Source organism: Protopterus annectens, chromosome 4.part0, assembly GCF_019279795.1.
Source record: "Protopterus annectens isolate FY-2018-M chromosome 4.part0, PAN1.0, whole genome shotgun sequence".
NCBI lineage: Eukaryota > Metazoa > Chordata > Ceratodontiformes > Protopteridae > Protopterus > Protopterus annectens.
Window position 1 is genome coordinate 1,731,946,989 of NC_056733.1, and position 18,575 is coordinate 1,731,965,563.

Genomic DNA, 18,575 nt, shown 5'->3' on the forward strand with positions numbered 1-18,575 from the left:
GGCATGCCCATTCAATGCATATCTTTTGAACGCCCACTCGACTGCAGGGTGGACATGCAGACTCCATACAGAAGGCACTCCCAACCCAAGCTGCGAATCAAACAGGAGAACCTCTTGCTGTGAAGCAACAACACTACTGCTGCACCACCTCGGAAAGCACAAAAGAAAGAAACAATAAGAACTTGAAATGTAAAGGATATGAAATGGAATGAAGCAACACACAGACAGATTAAAACAAAGTTAAGAAAAGCTCCTAATTGGAAAGCCCCAGGCCTAAATGCAGTACCTAACTTCTGGCCAAAAGTATTAACATCTTTACTTGAAGATTTAGCCATTAGTGAGAACTATTTATATGCACACCCTTTACAGACAGCAAGCTGATTAACAACAGGAAAAAACATACTCCTACTTAAGAGTGAACCTGCAAGATATCATAAAAACTGTAGACCAATAACTTGCCCTCCAATGATGCATAAACTATAGACTGGAAATATGTCGACATTTTATAGTCATTTAGAAGAAACCTTAGTCATTGCAATAGAACAAAAGGGTAACAAAAGAAAGTCATATAGAACAAAGGATCATTTATTGTTAAATAAAGTCATAATGAAAAACTATAAAAAGGGGAAGAATCTAAGTATGGCATGGATAGACTACAAAAAAGCATTTGACGGTATCACACATTCATAGATAAAAGAGTACTTAAAATGTAGACTAAACTCCAAAGCCGAAATTTTATCCATCAAACTGCTAATTAACAACAACAAATCTATATATATATATAATTTGTTTGTACCTTCCCCCTGGAAAGAATTCCCATATTCTTGAGGAATTACTTAGTTCACTTTCAAACCAACTACCCCAAGAAACCATAATACTTGGTGACGTCAACATTGACTGGTGAACCTGTTCATCCCAGCACCCTACTAGCCATATAAATCTCTATGGGTTCTCACAATTAATGACCACTCCAACTAAAATTCATAAACCTAATAAAAAAGAAACAACTCTAGACTGGATCCTTATTAATAACCATCCTAACTTCTACACTCCAGGAACACTCCCTGATAATATTAGCGATCATATGCTCACTTATATTATTAGACAAAAATTGCATGTCCCAACTACCCATAAACTCAAGACATCTCGCTCAAACAGATTCTTCAATCCTGAACAGTTCCTCACAGAACTAAAAGCATGTAACTGGTCTCCACTAACCCACCTTGAACTTAATGAAGCTGTGACCTACTTTAATACCAATTTTCTACAGATCCTTGACTTTCATGCTCCCATTCGCACTACTAGGATAAGATCCAAAACGGCACCTTGGCTAACAAAACAAACTAAGAACAAAATGATCCTTAGATATAAAATTTGGGCTAAATGGAGAGCTACTAAATGTCCTTTAGATCACCTCCTCTTTAAACAATTAAGAAATGCCACTAAGAAAGATACTCTCACAGATAAAAAGGAATTTTATCTTCACCTACAACAAACTAGTCAATAAACCCTGCAATGATTCTGGTCAGGCATTAACAAACTTCTTAATCCAGGAAATACAACTACTCCCACACCTTCTGGCTTTAACCTTAGCAACTCCACTCTGATCCCAGATGCCTTCAACAACTATTTTACAGAAGTTATTCAAACCCTAGCTAATTCACTACCCACATCTACTCCTACCTTATCTAATACTTCTAATACCTCCTCTAACACCTTTCACATTCAACCTGTTGCCACATCTCTTATCTATAAGCTTCTCAAGAAACTTAAACCTTGCACTCCATCTGCTGACCAACTCCCATCTGAATACCTACAAATTGCTGCAGAAGCTATAGCCTACCCTATTTCCATACTTATTAATAGAACTATCTCTGAAGGAAAAATCCCCACCATATGGAAAATATCTCACATCATCCCCCTACATAAAGGGGGCTCCTCAACTGAGCTCTCAAACTTTCGCCCTATTGCCTTACTCTCCCCTTTATCAAAGATCATGGAAAGATGCATACACAAACAATTTCTTACCTACCTTCTACAAAACAGACTTCTAGCCAATTGTCAACATGGTTTTAGACCTTCCCACAGCACTACAACTGCCCTCCTTTCCTTTACTGACATTATTAATAATAATAAGAACAATAATCTCCTCTCCTCTGCACTATTCCTAGACCTGTCAAAAGCCTTTGACATGGTTAACCATAACATACTTCTTGACAAACTAAATCTCTATTGTCTGGGCTCTCAAGCACTTCAATGGTTTAGGAGCTATCTCCAACACAGGCAACAAGCAGTTCTATGGGAGAATAACCTATCTTCCTTACTACCAGTAAACATAGGTGTTCCACAAGGCTCAATCTTAGGTCCCTTGCTTTTTTCCCTTTTTATTAATGACTTACATGTAAACATTCCCCAAGCCATCTGCATTCAATATGCCGATGACTCAACTTTAATCTGTTCTGCTAATAATGTTTCCTCACTCCAATCCCTAACTCAAACAGCTTTCCATAAAGTTGAAAATTGGTTTATGGAACATTGCCTCCTTCTAAATCCCAAAAAAACAAAACTTCTTCTCTTTTCTCCTACTCACAAATCTTCCTCACCTTTTTCTCCATCTCCTCTAATAATGCCACCTGTATAAGCCCAGACATGACCACTCGCCTATTAGGTATTACTATTGATAACCGTCTTAATTTTGATCACCATATTGATAACACCATCAAATCAGTTAACAAAAAAATAGGTACTCTCTACAGAATTAAACCCTTTCTTACCCCAGCAGCTAGAAAAACCATTGCCCAAACCCACCTGATCTCTACTCTTTTCTATGCCTCTGCCATATATACTAACTTATCAAAAAATGACATTACCAAACTCTCTACCTGCTACAACAGTATAACTAGATTCATTACGGCTACACCCTTCAGAACTCTCCACTGTCTTAACCTCAGACAACTGGATTGGTTAGAACTTAATAGCCACTTACTCTATCAACAACTAACTATCATTCATAAGTCCCTTTACTACCCAGATGCTACCCCTAGCCTTACAAAACTAATTACCCTTATAAAAACCTAGCCACACTCCGATCTGCTAACAAACTACTAGTAGCCTCGACTAAATCTTACAATAAAGCTGGTGACTCATTATTTTCAAATTCTGTCGGGAAAATCTGGAACCAACTCCCTCAAGAAATAACTAACCTTGACTCCACATCCCTTTTTAAAAAACATATCAAAGAGCACCTAAAAACCCACTGGCTATGTCCCTGTGCGAACCCTGACTGAAAACACTACCCCCTTACTCTTACTTCACTCACTCTCCCCTGTTTCTTGCCTCTAAATACCACACTTACTGATACCAGCTACTTCCTTATTTTGAATCCTCTATACATTTTACCTATTCTCTCTTTCATCTTTACTCTAGGCAACTTAGGGGCTTCCTAATCAGCTCTTTTTTACTCTTACTTTCTTTCCTGCTTACCTGAAATCTCTGTTTTTAACCAGCTGTTTCATTTATAGTTGTTAATTATGATTTTGGATTGACTAGTCTGTTTCTGTTTTTCTCTTTTACTCTTTTAGTATTACTCATGCTTACCATTGTATCATTATGTATATTTGCTTGCTATTGTCTTTTTTATTGTAAATGTTTGCTTACTGCCTGTATTTTGGAGCTTTTCTCCCCGGGCCTCTACTGAAAATGGATATATGTCCAGCTAGACTAGCCCGGTCAACAAATGTAAAATAAATAAAATAAATAAAATGTATGATACACCCTACACTGACTTATTTTATTATAGTGACCATGAAACAGTGGCAAACCAGTTTGCAGTTAATCCATGATAAAGGGCAAATTATTATTCCAGGGATAACTGGATATTCCAGGGTGACTCTTTGTCACCTCTGTTCTTTTGTCTTGCCCTTAATCCATTATGCAGTTTACTTAACAGATTAGGTCATGGCTACAATTTGGTTCCCAAAAAACAATAACATTTAAAGACTTCTCATCTTCTTTTTTGTGGATGATTTAAAACTGTGTAGTTCATCAGATGAGGAACTAAAGCACAACTGCAAGTGGTCAAATCTTTTCAGATGATATAAGAATATCATTTGGTCTTGATAAATGTGCAAAAGCGACCTTTAAAGCAGGAAAACTGCATCACCAAGAAAACATCAGCTTGGGAGACGAAAGTGATATAAAATAACCTGAGCAAGAGGGAGTGTCTAAATATTTTATAACTGATGAAGGATCAACAATAAACCATGAACAAATGTGAATAAAACAAAGTAAGGACTATTTTAGAAGACTAAAATTAATACTGTAAACAGTGCTGACTTCCACAAACAAAGTCCAAACAATAAATCAATTTGCTCTTCCTGTCCTAACTTACAGTTTTGAAGTAATTGGCTGTCCCCAAAAGGTGTTGGACTGGCTGGACGGAAAAACAAGAAGGATGCTTCATGCTAATCAAATACTTTATAAAAATCATTGTATACCACATTTATATATTCCCTGTTGCTTAGACATCTGTACATATGATGTTGAGAATGTCCTGCTCTCTGGAGGGGTGTATCACTTGGGCTGATTTATGTTTGATACACATAAGGAGATGACAATGCATGGGTAGACAATTTTTATATGTTGTAACTGAAATGTTTTTATTGCATCAGCTTTTATGCTTAGGTTCTGTTGTAATAGTTGTAAGGGATATCTTGCTCTTCCACCTGCGCAGATAATGTAGGGAGTGCCCTGTAATATGGAGGACTGTCTGACATGGGCTGATTAAGTCCGATGCATAGACTGGCCAGGAAATGCAAAATTAAGCACAATCTTTTTTGTCTGTATGCATCATTGCTAGTGAATATATTTGCTATATATATCAATTTGTGTAATGATATTCCTCTGTACACAGCATCATTTTTCTGTCTGCGTTTGTTTATGCATTGCAGTATTTTTCTGTGACAGGTGTTAATCATACTTTTGCTAATGCTACTGAAAACATCCTACACATGTTGCCTATGTCTGATATTTATTAGCCAGGCATTGCATATATCTGTAATGTCTGGCTTGTTTGCATGCATCAGTGTTACTGTCTGAGCTCTTATGTTAATTAAGTGGTGAGTGTATGTGCACTTCACTGTGTGTTAGTACCATGACATATTATGCCTGTCGACATCGGTCATGCTCATCTCCTGCCACTGGCTCCTCAGCAGACCCCTCATCTAATAGCTGCCACTGCCTGTGATGCTGGGAACTGTGGTACCTGTACTGGACCACCCTGTTACAACTGTTTTCTATAAATAATATTATGTAAAATGGTCAGAGTCAGTATTTTTGCACAGGTGACAGCTGACAGGGATATATTGCAGTGTATCTCTAGATGTATGCACACAATGCAGCTGTGACTTGAGCAGCCAAAACATGCAGTGTATAATGTTTCTAGTCTGTGCATGGGTATATCCAGCATTCTGCATTAGGTTTCCTTATAGGAAGTCATCTATTGCAAATCTTTGTTAGAGGATACAGGTGTGCCATATGTGGAAGTCATGGAAATTGTCCAGGTGGCTTGAACTCATGATGTATTTGCTATCTTGTGCATTAGAAACCACTTGTAAGGTAATGGATTGATACTTTTTTGGTTCATGGACCCATACCTCTCAACTTGGAAACTTGGAACTTGGAACAACTTGGAAGGAGAGAACAACTTGGAATGAGAGAGAGAGGAACCTGGCTGTGGGGGAGGGATGGCCAAATATCAGATAGATGCTGATTTATCAGGAAGTGGGGAATTTTAACATTTTGAAGTCTGAGTGGGTTCATTAGAGAAACCATGCTTATAAACTCTCATAAGCTCTCCTACCTGTAGAGGATTGTATTGGCCACCTATAAACTAAAGAAGATTTAGAAGGGTAATTCCTCTAAAATTTAGGTACAAGAGAAGCAATGATTTGTTTAAGATCCTGCATCACCTTGCAATGTTTTAAACAATTTTGCATGCTTGTTTTTTTTTTTTTTTTAAGTAATATCAGCCTTGACCAATCTAGGAGGTTCAAAGCCCTATCTAGATTCAGTAAGGGTGCTAGGCACCTCTTTTCTAAGATTTGGGAAATCTCCCCAGGTCTTCAGATATAGTCAGCCATGGTTCACCCACAACATATGTGGCATGAGTATGCACTGCCTCAGAGGACACACAAGTGGCAACATGACAGCCTCTGACTGGGACATGGTAGAGGGAAATGCCATTGGCTGGACAGCAGCAGAATCAGAGCATGCTTTTTCTTAAGAGGTGGCTGAACCTCAGTGCAGGCAGATTCAGCCATGATACATTGGTTCAACAGAGTTAAGCACTGATTCTTGAAATACATGTACAGGGAAGTTTGACACCCGTGCCCTGGCCCAGCAATCAAGGAGCCTCAATCCTCATTGCTAACACCAGAGAGGGCATCTCATATATGAGGAAATGATAACAAATAACAGCACACAGAGATCATAGTCAGTCCAGGGTTGGTTGCTCCCCAGGTCCCCCCAAAAAAATCCTGCTGGCACAGCTATAGGGTCCAGATCTCAGCCTAGCTCGGCAAGCTAAAATCTCCAGCACCTTCTCTGTCCAACCAGAGCTTCGTGTCCCTGCCCAAGTAGCTGATATACACACAATTTGAGATAAGAGGTTATACAACCATGCAGACACTTCTGGGGAAGGCTGGCACAGGTTCTCCAGTTGTGCCCCTTTTACCCAGACTATACAATAGTAATTACTGCCACCACCTCGCTAATATTATCAGCTACCCAAAGGCCCTTAAAAGGATGTCCAATTATTACTGTGTAATATTACTATTCAATTGGTAAGTGTGACTAATCAGTCAAGGCTTATTAGAGTGGCTTTGTACAATAAACTCTATAAATATGCAATGTACTCTAGATCTTACCTTATCTCTACACAAACCAGCCACAGTTAAAAGGTTTTAAAATAGTCAATAATAAATAATTAAAATCACAAGACAATACTTTCTACTACACAGTCAGTGCTAGTCAACAGAGTTCAGAGATCACACAGAAATACTTAAAATAAATCAATAGTACAGTTCTGACATCACAGAAAAACACTAACTTTCTAATTCCTAGCTATTGCTACAAGAAAAACACACTTCTAAAATAACTTACTTACATAGAGCAACAGGCAGTGCTGTGAGTTGGATAGTCAGACAAAAACGCTTAATACCTTCTGATTCTCTCTCTTTAAATGGCTATTGCAGTTCTGATAAACATTACATCATTTTTTACACTTTCCTGGTGTTCCCAAGCTGACAGAAACTGCATTTACATTCTTTAATATTTAGAGCAATAAAGGACATTTCATATGTAAATTCTGGCTAACTTTAGCCTTAAAACAATAGACAGGAATCCTTCATCTAGCCTGGCCAGAGCTGAATTGTAAACATGAAAGGCAGTGATGAAATAATTTTAATTTCAAAGGACCAACAAGAAATGCTTGACTTAGCTTTATTTACAGCAGATGGCAATGTTGCCGCATTGTTCTAAGTTCAACATTTCACAGCACATTCTTTCATTTAAAAAAAAACAAGCTTGTAGTTCAACATTCGTATTTACAAATGATAGAATTATCTGCACAATTCTATCTGGCTAGGCTGGCAGCCTTCACCCATCTCTACCAGTCTTCACATTTCTCCCCCCCCCCCCACTGGAGAACTCAAGCTAGTTTTTCAAGTGACCCTTGAGAAACTCCACTTGAGAGGGCTAGGTCTATCTGAGTATACTTACTACATTCCCTGTCTTGAGAGCCCATCTGCATTGGCATTGCTACTCCCACTGCAGTGCTGCACTGACATATTATATGCTTGCAACCATAGGCTCCATCTTAGCAACTTGGCATTTTGCTGATTGGCTCTGTTTAACCATGATAGAGGGTTGTTATCTGTCATAACAGTGAATTTTCTTCCATACAGATAAGGCTGAAGTTTTTGCAGTGTCCACACTATGGCTAGACATTCCTTTGCTACAGCTGCATAGCATTCCTCCCTGGGTTGGAGCCTACAACTGAGATAAACCTCTGGGTGCTCTTCCCCCTCTGAAGAAATCTGGCTAAGTACAGCCCCCACCCCTTGGTTTGAAGCATTCGCCTGCACAACAAATTATTTGCTGTAATCTGGACTGGCTAACACAGGGGGTCCTCCCAAAATGTATTTAAGCTTCTGGAATGCCTGCTCACATGCTAGGGTCCACACTACTTTATCTGACCTGTTCTTCCTTGTCACATCTGTGAGGGGAGCAGCTATGGTACTATAACTGGGGACTAACTTTCTGCAGTACCCTGCTGTCTCTAAAAATGTCCTCACCTGTGTTTTATTAACAGGTGCTGGCTGTGCTTGGATGGCTTCCACTTTGGCAGGTTCTGGCCTTATCTTACCACTCCTCACTCTATGTCCTAGGTAGGAGACCTGCCATACCCACCTGACATTTGCTCGGCTTAATGGTCAACCCTGCCTTCTGTAGTCTGTCCAACACCTCCCTGACATGCTGAAGGTGCTCTGGCCAGGAATGCCTGCAGATGGCAATATCATCTAGGTAAGCAAGGGAAACCCTCTGGCTCCTACTAGGATATGATCTACCAGCCCCTGGAAAGTCGCTGGGGCATTCTTCATCCCAAAGGGCATCTTGGTGAACTCATACTAGTAAAAAGGAGTCACAAAGGCTGACTTCTCTCAAGCACTGGAAGTCAAGGGCACCTGCCAGTAATCCTTTAAGATCAATGGTTGTAAGATACTTAGCCCCACCCAGCTGTTCTAAAGCCTCATCTGTCCTAGGCATGGGGTAAGCATCTGACTCTGTGTGACTATTTAATTTCCTGTAGTCCACACAGAACTTGGTGCTGCCATCTTTCTTTGGCATCAGCACCACTGGGGAGGCTCAGGGACTGGTGGACTCTTGAATCACCCCTAGTTCCTATATCACCTGTACCTCCTCCCTCAGAGTCTGTTTGACTCTTTCACACACCCTATAAGAGGTCTGCCTAATAGGCCTTTGGGGTCCTGCATCCACCTGGTGTTGCACCAGGTGGGTGCACCCTGGTTTCCCAGTGAACATGTCCCCAAATTCCTGCAACACTGCTTGGATTTCTCAGACCTGGGTAGGAGATCGCTGTGGGATATTGCTACCCCTTCCACTGAGGTGTCAGTCAGACCCTCACTGAGGAGATCAGTCGACAGATCTCCATCTGACTCTTCCTGCAATCCACTGCAAATGCTCAGCACAAGGGCCTCCCTATCATGGTAAGGTTTCATCATGGTAACATGGTACAATTTGTGCCGCTGCCTTTTGCCTAGCAGTTCCACCATGTAGTTAACATCACTTACTTTTCTTACTACCTTGTAGGGTCCCTCCAGAGCTGCTTGCAGCTTGTTGTGTCTGACAGGAATGAGAACCATTACCTGCTGCCCAACAGCATACTCTCTAGCTCAAGCATTCCTGTCATACCACAACCTTTGTCTGTTGTTGGGCTTCTGTCAGGTTCTCCTGGGCCAAGCCCATGAGTTCCCTGAGCCTTGTCCTGAGGTTTAGGACATGTGCCACAACAGACTTCTTGTGAGACTCATACCCACCTTTCCACTCATCTCAAATTAAATCTAGAGGTCCCCTCACCCTATGCCCATACAGCAACTCAAAGGGTGAAAAACCTGTGGATTCCTGGGAAACTTTTCTGTAAGCAAACAATAGATGGGGTGAATATTTGTCCCACTCCTTCTTAAATTGATCTGCAAATGCCCATAGCATGGACTTGATTATAGAATTTAACCTCTCAACAAGACCATTAGTTTGGGGATGGTAGGTGTGGTGTTCATGTACTTGACCCCACAGGACTTCCACAGATAAGCCAACAGGTCTTACATGAAATTGGCACCTCTGTCACTCAGTATTTCTCTTGGGAAACCTACCCTGCTGAAAATGTCTAACAAAGCATTTTCTACCTTATCTGCCTTAATGGAGGACAAAGCCATCGCCTCAGGGTATCGTGTAGCATAATCCACTACCACTAGGATATACTTTGTCCCTGTGGAACTTGGGGTACTTAGAGGACCCACAATATCCTTAGCTACCCTCAGAAATGGGTCCTCAATCACAGGCAAAGGCATCAAAGGAGCTATCACCTTGTCTCCTGCCTTTCCTACCTTTTGGCATTGCTCACAGTTCCTGCAGTACCCGGTTACATCTCTGGAAATTCCAGGCCAATAGAAGTTCTGCATAATATGCCTCTTTGTATGTTTTATGCCCCTATGACCTGCAAATGGAATTCCATGGGCTATGGCTAGAAGTGCCAAACAGTAGGCTCTAGGCACTACCAACTGCTGTACTCTCTCCTCTTATAGCCCTACCTCAGGGGTCCACTCTATGTATAGTAACCCATTGTCCCAGTATACAGATTCCCTCTTTCCTTGAGAATCAGGTGCCTCCCTAGCTACTTGCCTCATGCCTTGCAATATAGAGTCTGAGAGCTGAGCCTGTCTCAACTCTCTCCTTGTAACCCTTCCCTGCTCCCCTTCCACAGTTATTTTGGCATCCTCTAATAGTGGTGCCTCAGTGTCAGACTGGGTACTACTACTCAACTCTACCTTTGCAGTCACTCTGTCCAAGGGACCATCAGTACCCACAAGCAGCTGTGGCTCACCTTTAGTCTCACAGCTACAGAGTATCTCCCTCCCTGAAGTAACCAGCCTAGCAGTCCTGGCTGCAAGTATGCAGTCTGTCTAGGTCTCCCCCCAGGCTACCAGATGTACATGCTTGTCTCAAAGCCTGACTGCATGTAACTGCACAAATACAGGGTACTGCACTATCAAATTCATTCCCTATCAGGATATTTGCAGGTATATCCTCAAACACACCTACCTGCTGGCTTCCTTTTCTACCCTCCCAGTCAAGGTGAACTCTAGCCAAAAGTATTTAGAATGGGATCCCTCCTAAAGTCCTGACTAGAGTGGACTGCCCAGGCAAGTAGTGCTCCTCTGTAACCATTGCAGGATTTACAATGGTTATATCAGAGGCTGTGTCTCTCTTGACAATGGCCTCTTTGCCATTCACTACAATAGGATATAGCTTCTGGTGGTAGTTTGGTACCCTTGTTGTCCCAAGACAACCTACTATTTGCATTTTGTCTTTCCCACTTACTGGCTCCCTCACCTTTGGTTCCTTACCTTGCCTCTGTGGACACCTGTATGTCACATGGCCCCACTGGTTGCATTCAAAACATTTAACCCTAGCTCCTGGACATGTATCTGGACTAGTGGCTTCCCTTGCTACTGGCAGATTCTGTTGGGGCAGTCTGTGCTGACCAACATGGGTTCCTTGAGACCCATGAGCAGTACTGGGGTTCCACTTCCTGTGCAGGGCTGCCCTGCTTGCTAGGTGTAGGTCTCCCTTCTTCCTCAACTCACCTAAAGTGACATATTGTCTATCAGCTAACCAGATCCTCATGTCCTCAGGCAAAATGCTAAGGGCTTGTTCCTTCACCAAAAGGTCTGCCAGCCCTTCAAAAGTGGTGACCTGACAACCACTCACCTACCTATGGAAATAAGTGCACAATTCAGCAACATATTCACACACACTTTCATCTGCCTTGCGTCTATGCTCACAAAACTTTTACCTATACATTTCAGGTGTTAGCTTAAATAGTTCTAAAAAACATTACTTAACAGCAATATAATCAAAACATGCAACATCCGACATTTTAGCTAATGCAGTTACAGCTTTATCATGGAATAAGGGGGCCAGGAACCATACCCAGAGCCTTTGGTCAAGTTCATACTGTTTACATACCCTCTTAAACATATGAATAAACTATCAAAATGATCCCCCTCTTTAAATTGCAGAAGAAATTTACTGACCTTTTGTACTTCTGGGGTCCAGTTACTCTGTTCCCCATTACCTCCATGACTCTGGAGAAGAGTCAGGATCTCTTCTCATACTGCCTCTGTCTTTCCTTTTCTTCAGCTAGCAGACATAATAGTTTCTGGTTCTCCCCAGCCTGTAGACTACTAAGTCTCTCAGCTGCTTCTACTGGCCTCCAACTCAAGTCTCTTTAGCTCTAGCTGGATTTTTAAGTCCACTGCCGAAATGTTGAGCTGTCCATTCTCAGAGGGAATTATATTTCCACTACCAGTCTAATTGTCCTCCTGGCTGCTGTTTTCTGATGCAGCTGTAACCAAGGCTGCAATCAGGTCTGCCTTAGTCAATTTTTCATGCACCAGTCCCCTAGCTTGGCACATCTCTGCCAGCTGGCTCCTTGTCAGCTTTCCATACTCCTCTGCTGACATGCTGCCTGCTCACCCTGACTAGATAAGCTAACAAAAGAAATAAAACAATTGTGATCTGAACTCTGAGCATTCACTGCATGGTTGTTTTATAGTACAAAACACATTTAAAGCTCACTGTACACAAGCTACAAGATTCACTTTACCCACGCCACTACAAGCCAATTAGTATTTGCCAACTAATTAATATGTGATGTGGATATCCCACCACTGCCACCAATTAATATGTGACGCCCGTGCCCTAGCCCAGCAATCAAGGAGCCTCAATCCTCACTGTTAACACCAGAGAGGATGTCTCATATATGAGGAAAGGATAACAAATACACACAGTAAGTGCAATTTCTCTTAAGAGCACACCGAGATCACAGTCAGTCAGGAGCTGGTCGCTCCCTTGCTCCCCAGGTCCCCAGTAAGACTCCCACTGGCACAGCTATAGGGTCCAAATTTCAGCCTAGTTGGGCAAGCTAAAATCTCCAGCACCCTGTCTGTTCAACCAGTGCTTCGTGTCCCTGCTCAAGTAGCTGACACACACACACTTTGAGATAAGAGGTTATACAACCACACAGACTCTTCTGGGGAAGGCTGGCACAGGCTCTACAGCTGTGCCCCTTTTACCCAGACTATACAGTAGTAATTACTGCCATCACCTAGCTAATATTACCAGCTACCAAAAGGCCCTTAAAAGGGTGTCCAATTATTACTGTGCAATATTATCCAATTGGTAAGTATGACTAATCAGTCAAGGCTTATTAGAGTGGCTTTGTACAATAAACTCTATAAATATGCAATGTACTCTAGAGCTTAACTTAGCTCTACACAAACCAGCCACAGTTAAAAGGTTTTAAAATATTTAATAATAAATAATTAAAAACACAAGACAATACGTTTTGCTACATAGTCAGTGCTAGTCAAGAGAGTTCAGAGATCACACACAAATACTTAAAATAAATCAGTAGTACAGTTCTGACATCACAGAAAAACACTTAGTCTAAACTTTATAATTCCTAGCTATTGCTACAAGAAAACACACTTCTAAAATAACTTACTTAAACAGAGCAACAGACAGTACTGGGAGTTGGATAGTCAGACAAAAATGCTTAATGCCTTCTTATTCTCTCTGTTTTATTTGCTATTGCAGTTCTGATAAACATTACATCATTGTTTACACTTTCCTGATGTTGCCAGGCTGATAGAAACTACATTTACATTCTTTTAGACTTAGAGTAATAAAGGATATTCCACATGTAAATTCTGGTCATTAACTTTAGCCTTAAAACAATAGACAGGAAGCCTTCATCTAGCCTGGCTGAAGCCGTATTGTAAACATGAAAGGCAGTGATGAAATGATTTTGATTTCAAAGGACCAACAAGAAATGCTTGACTTAGCTTTCTTTACAGCAGATGGCAATGTTTCCACATTGTTTTAAGTTCAAAATTTCACAGCACATTTATATAAAAAACAAGCTTGTAGTTCAACATTCATATTTACAAATGATAGAATTATCTGTACAATTCTATCTGGCTAGGCTGGTAGCCTTCATCTATCTCTACCAGTCTTCACAGGAAGACAAATGGATACAGAGTTGAGTCCTAGGTACAAAAGCCTAACAGCACACTGGCTATGGTCACGTGTGGCACCTAAGCAGAAAAGGCACTTATCATATTTGCCTTTATGGGGAATCTGCCTCCCATACTCACATTTCCCATCATGGATGACATGAACACAAGTAGAATAGGGGTCAAAATAAAAAATGGAACCACAATGGCGCACTTATCTTTAAGGGTCTCTAGGAACCAGCTCAGCGAAGGACATACAGGCCAAAATTCAAATACGGTGTTCAGACTGGAGGCAAAGACATTCTTAGGATTGAGTGCACATATATCACCTTTATTTTCTAAGCATGCACTGGGAGCATATCCTGAGGTACAATGCCAGGGAGATGTAAAGGCTTCGGTATCCCATGTGTAAAGAATGCTGCAACAGTGATAAGGAAGGACAACAATAAACAGCTATAGTAAGTGTGCAAATAACATTATCAGTAAAAAGTCTTCTTTACAGTGATAACAGTCACTGCATTCACTGACCTTATTATTACAATAATACATTCCAATGCCCACAAACTTAGTACATTTTTTAAAGTTTCATAAAGTGTCATATCTTGGAAACTGTACAACATAACCATATATTTTCAATCAGAATATTTGTGTTAGCCAGAAGTTAACTTTCATATTGCAACAAGATACACATCTCTGAGTGCATGTTTGTTAAGATATTTACAAAACTATGAAAAATATTCTTAACAGTACAATTGGCAATACAAACAACACTAAGTGTTTCTCTTAAAAGTGCAACTTACAGTGCAACTATCAGCAACAATTTTCTTAAGCATCCTTTAAGGCTTCACCTAATGTCATGCAATAAAGTTCCTTCCATGTATTGAAATACTGTGTACCCTCATAATTACTAGCAAAGGACTAACAGTGTATCCAGCATAGTGTACTGCAAGTGGACTACAAGCGTACATTAATAATGTTATTTTCTAACAGTCACCTTGTCATTTCACACCATGATTCACTAAAAATGTAAGTCTTGCATTTTAAACCATAAGACGGTGGTAACAGAAGCATAGAGAAAGACTTGAATGAAATAACAGAAAATAGCTGCTGACAACACTCGTAATGAAACATATATCAATTGTACATTTCTATTTTAAAAAGAAGTAGCATGAAATGCTCACCAGACAGAGTACAAGTCATGCTATTAGCGAGAGGGTAACCTAACTCTTAAGTGATTAATGATCACAAAGTTGGAAATGTTATCTTTTCTTCATCTCTCTGTGAGATGCATGCAGATAAATTACTATATATAGTGTGTTTACCATACCTTTTGATAAAAAACAAATCTCTCAGCTGTCCAGTTTTTCACAGAATGTCCAGATTTTTGCATCATATGTTTGGTCTGTTCCTCATTAAATACTGATTTTCTGCCAAATCAGTGAGATGATTTGCTGACTGATGCCACTAAATAATGATATGCATTTGTGTTTCAGACTTCATATCCTTCAGAAAAAATGCATGCTAAGACATATCCTGTTATTCTAGCAACTGTTCAAGTTTACAAGAGCAATATTTAAAATCTGTCCCTATTTTGGGACTTTTGCCTCCTCATTCTGTCAGGCTTTGGCCACAGTTTTTTTATACAAAGAAGTTTAGAGGTATGATGAAAAAAAAAAACCATTACCACAAATGGAACAATTATTGCTAATGGTACAGCATTAAGGTGACTCAGTGTCTTCATTTCCGCTTCATTTCTGCATGGACGAAAAAGTTCTAGGATCCAGGGCACACACAACAGATCTGGAGACAGTTATGATTGTGGATAATGAAGTCTGATGTCTTAGCAATTAATAAACAAAAAGTAATCCAACTATCAAGGGAACTCCTGGGCAGTACAGTTCTAGTACAGTATGTACATATGTACAAGGGCAGTGCTGTGACAGCTGCAAAACTATTTAGAGGGAAATTAAAACAACCTGGGATTATGGCTGCAGCCAATAAAAGACTGTCCCAAACTTCCAAGTCTTGTCTCTCTCTCCACTTCTCAGTTAATGAAACATTGGTGTAAGTGTTACTTGCTTCTCTTCCCCACGTTACACCACCAAAATTAAGTCATTTACAGCTGTATGATAGTTATCCGACACAGCAAACACTGACCAAAAGAAGCAAAACAAGTATTAATCACTCTTCTTGTCAGAGGTGTGGGGCAGATTAAATTTACCAATTCTTGTGACTGTAAAAGCAGTTACTTTGGAAGAAAAATATTAGCAAGATAAAGTTTTTACTACCCACCTGGATGTCTATATGTACACTCTAGTGTACACACCGTATGCTTGCTGTTAAATAAAAATTGTAAATATATAAAAAAAAAATTGTGATTTCAAGGGGTCACTCGGGAATTCTTGGCACTCCATTATTTTAGCTTCAAAACCTGGAAATCTCAAGGAATTCAGTACAGTTGAGAGGTATGCATGGACCTACTTTCCCCTTCACAAAATGAGGGTCTATATTTCAATGTGGGTGCAAGTTATGGCCCCCAGTACCTCAGGGAAATGGGCTATGGCATTAAAAGTTTGCATGCTACTAGCTCTCTCTTCTGGAGTATGTGGACGCAACATATGGTCCCCCATATGTTGAGGCATTGCATTAAGGAGCTGGTGAAGTATTCTTTAGATAGAAGCCTTTGAAGCCCCCAATCCCCACTGCTTACTCTGTAGACTACTGAAGGATCCCTGTATTTAAAATGTGTAACACAGCACATACCTAAATATCCACCTGGATGGTTTATCCATGATTCCCACAAGGCCTGCTATAGAGACAGAAAATGTCTAATATTTCCTGTATGGTGTCCCTGTTTACCCTGCAGTGTTCCACTATTTAATTTCATCAAACCTGTGGAAGGCCAAATGAGTTCTGAAAACTACACTTTTGAAGGCAGCAGCAGCAACTTCTATCATAGCTTCTTGCAGAGGCAGATTTATAATGAGCTCAACAAATCGTAATTTTTTAAAAAGTTTTAGTTTGCTTCATTAGCATACAGCATTGCTCATTATGTGTTTAATAGAATACAATTCTACTATCCCTTGCTTTCGAACTGGCCACAACATTTACTGCTGTTTCCCAAATTTCAAACTTCTTGCTTATCACTGCTTGTTGCATAGAAACACTTAGCACAATAAGCAGGTGTTCAAGAATATTGGCTAGAGTATTTTCTTCTGATGCTGAATAACCTAAATTCCCATTGGTAACTATAGAAAAATAAAGCATTTGATTTATTTTGTGATGTGAACCAAAATGTAAATGCTAGTTATTTTGTTTATAACCAATGTACAGCTTAAAGTGTAATATTGTCAGAAATGGATAATACTATGACACTATCTCACTTTATACACTTTTTACCTAATATGGTTCTACAACAAAGTGTATAATATGACATATGATAACTGACTTAATGTTTTTAATATTTTATTATACCTGGTTTATTGTTTACATATCTGCTGTTTTGTGATTCATGTTTGTTTTCTTTGGTGTTTTGTGGAAAAACACCTAAATACAATTAAAGTTGAATTGTTTAGATGGGCTTATTGTGCAGTACTTCTTAGATTTTTGCAGGATCCCATATCCTGAAGCATATCTGTTCTACATAGAAAATATAATTGTATGATGTTAGTTGCATGAATGCACATTGTGATGAGATACCAGTAATATGTTTTCAAGTTGCGGTGTTAACCTGTACGAAGTCTAACTACTTCTGTTGCACTGTGCTGCTTTGAAACTACTCCCTGTTTCTTCATATTTGTTTTTTTATTTTTAACTGTTTCTTTTTTATTCACTTCTTCTTTTAAACTACTGCTGATTTCTAATAGTTCCATTGCATACAGCAACAGAGTCAGTGAAGATTTTTCATTTCTTGATTTGTTTTTAAGTTAATTTTAACAATCTGTATCAGCTTTAGCTAAGGTCTTTAAGCATTCTAGTACATAGTTGCATGACATTTTGCTAGTTAAGTGGACTAACTGTTGATATTAAACACTAGTTTCTTTCTTAGTTGGGAGTGTGTGTCAGACTAGCTCAGGAATTGTGCTTGCATTAAGGTAGTTTTGGGTCATTTAACACAGAGCTGAGAGTCTAAGAATTCCCAAGCTGTTATTTCTGGGTTATTTTAAAACTACTGATGACGTCTTGTAGAGCAACAAAGATAAGTGAAGACTTTTAATTTACTGATCTGTTTTTAAGTTCATGTTTACACTCTGTATCTGCTTTAGCTTAGATCTTTAAGCCTGTATAAGTAATTTGTTTAAATAGTCGCACAGCATTTTCATAGTTAGGTGAACAAACTGTTGGTATTTGACCATAGTTACATTCTTATGTAGGGAGTATGTGTCAGTCTAGTTCGGGACTTGTGTTTACATTAAGGCAGTTCCAAGATAGTCAATCAGAGTTAAGGGTACAATAGTTTATCACTCATACCCACCCTGTTGTAATTATGTTCTTAAACCCAGGGTATCTGTTCCTGCCTGTCCTTTATGATAACTTGACAACATAATTCCCTCTCACACCATATCTTTCGGCTGTTGACAATAAGCTTATAGATATCATTTTGAAAAGTCTCTATTCACCAGGCTAAGTGGCATTTGATTAGATTGTTTCACATTAAGTTTATTGATACTGATTGCAATGTTTTAGTGCTTAATTGGT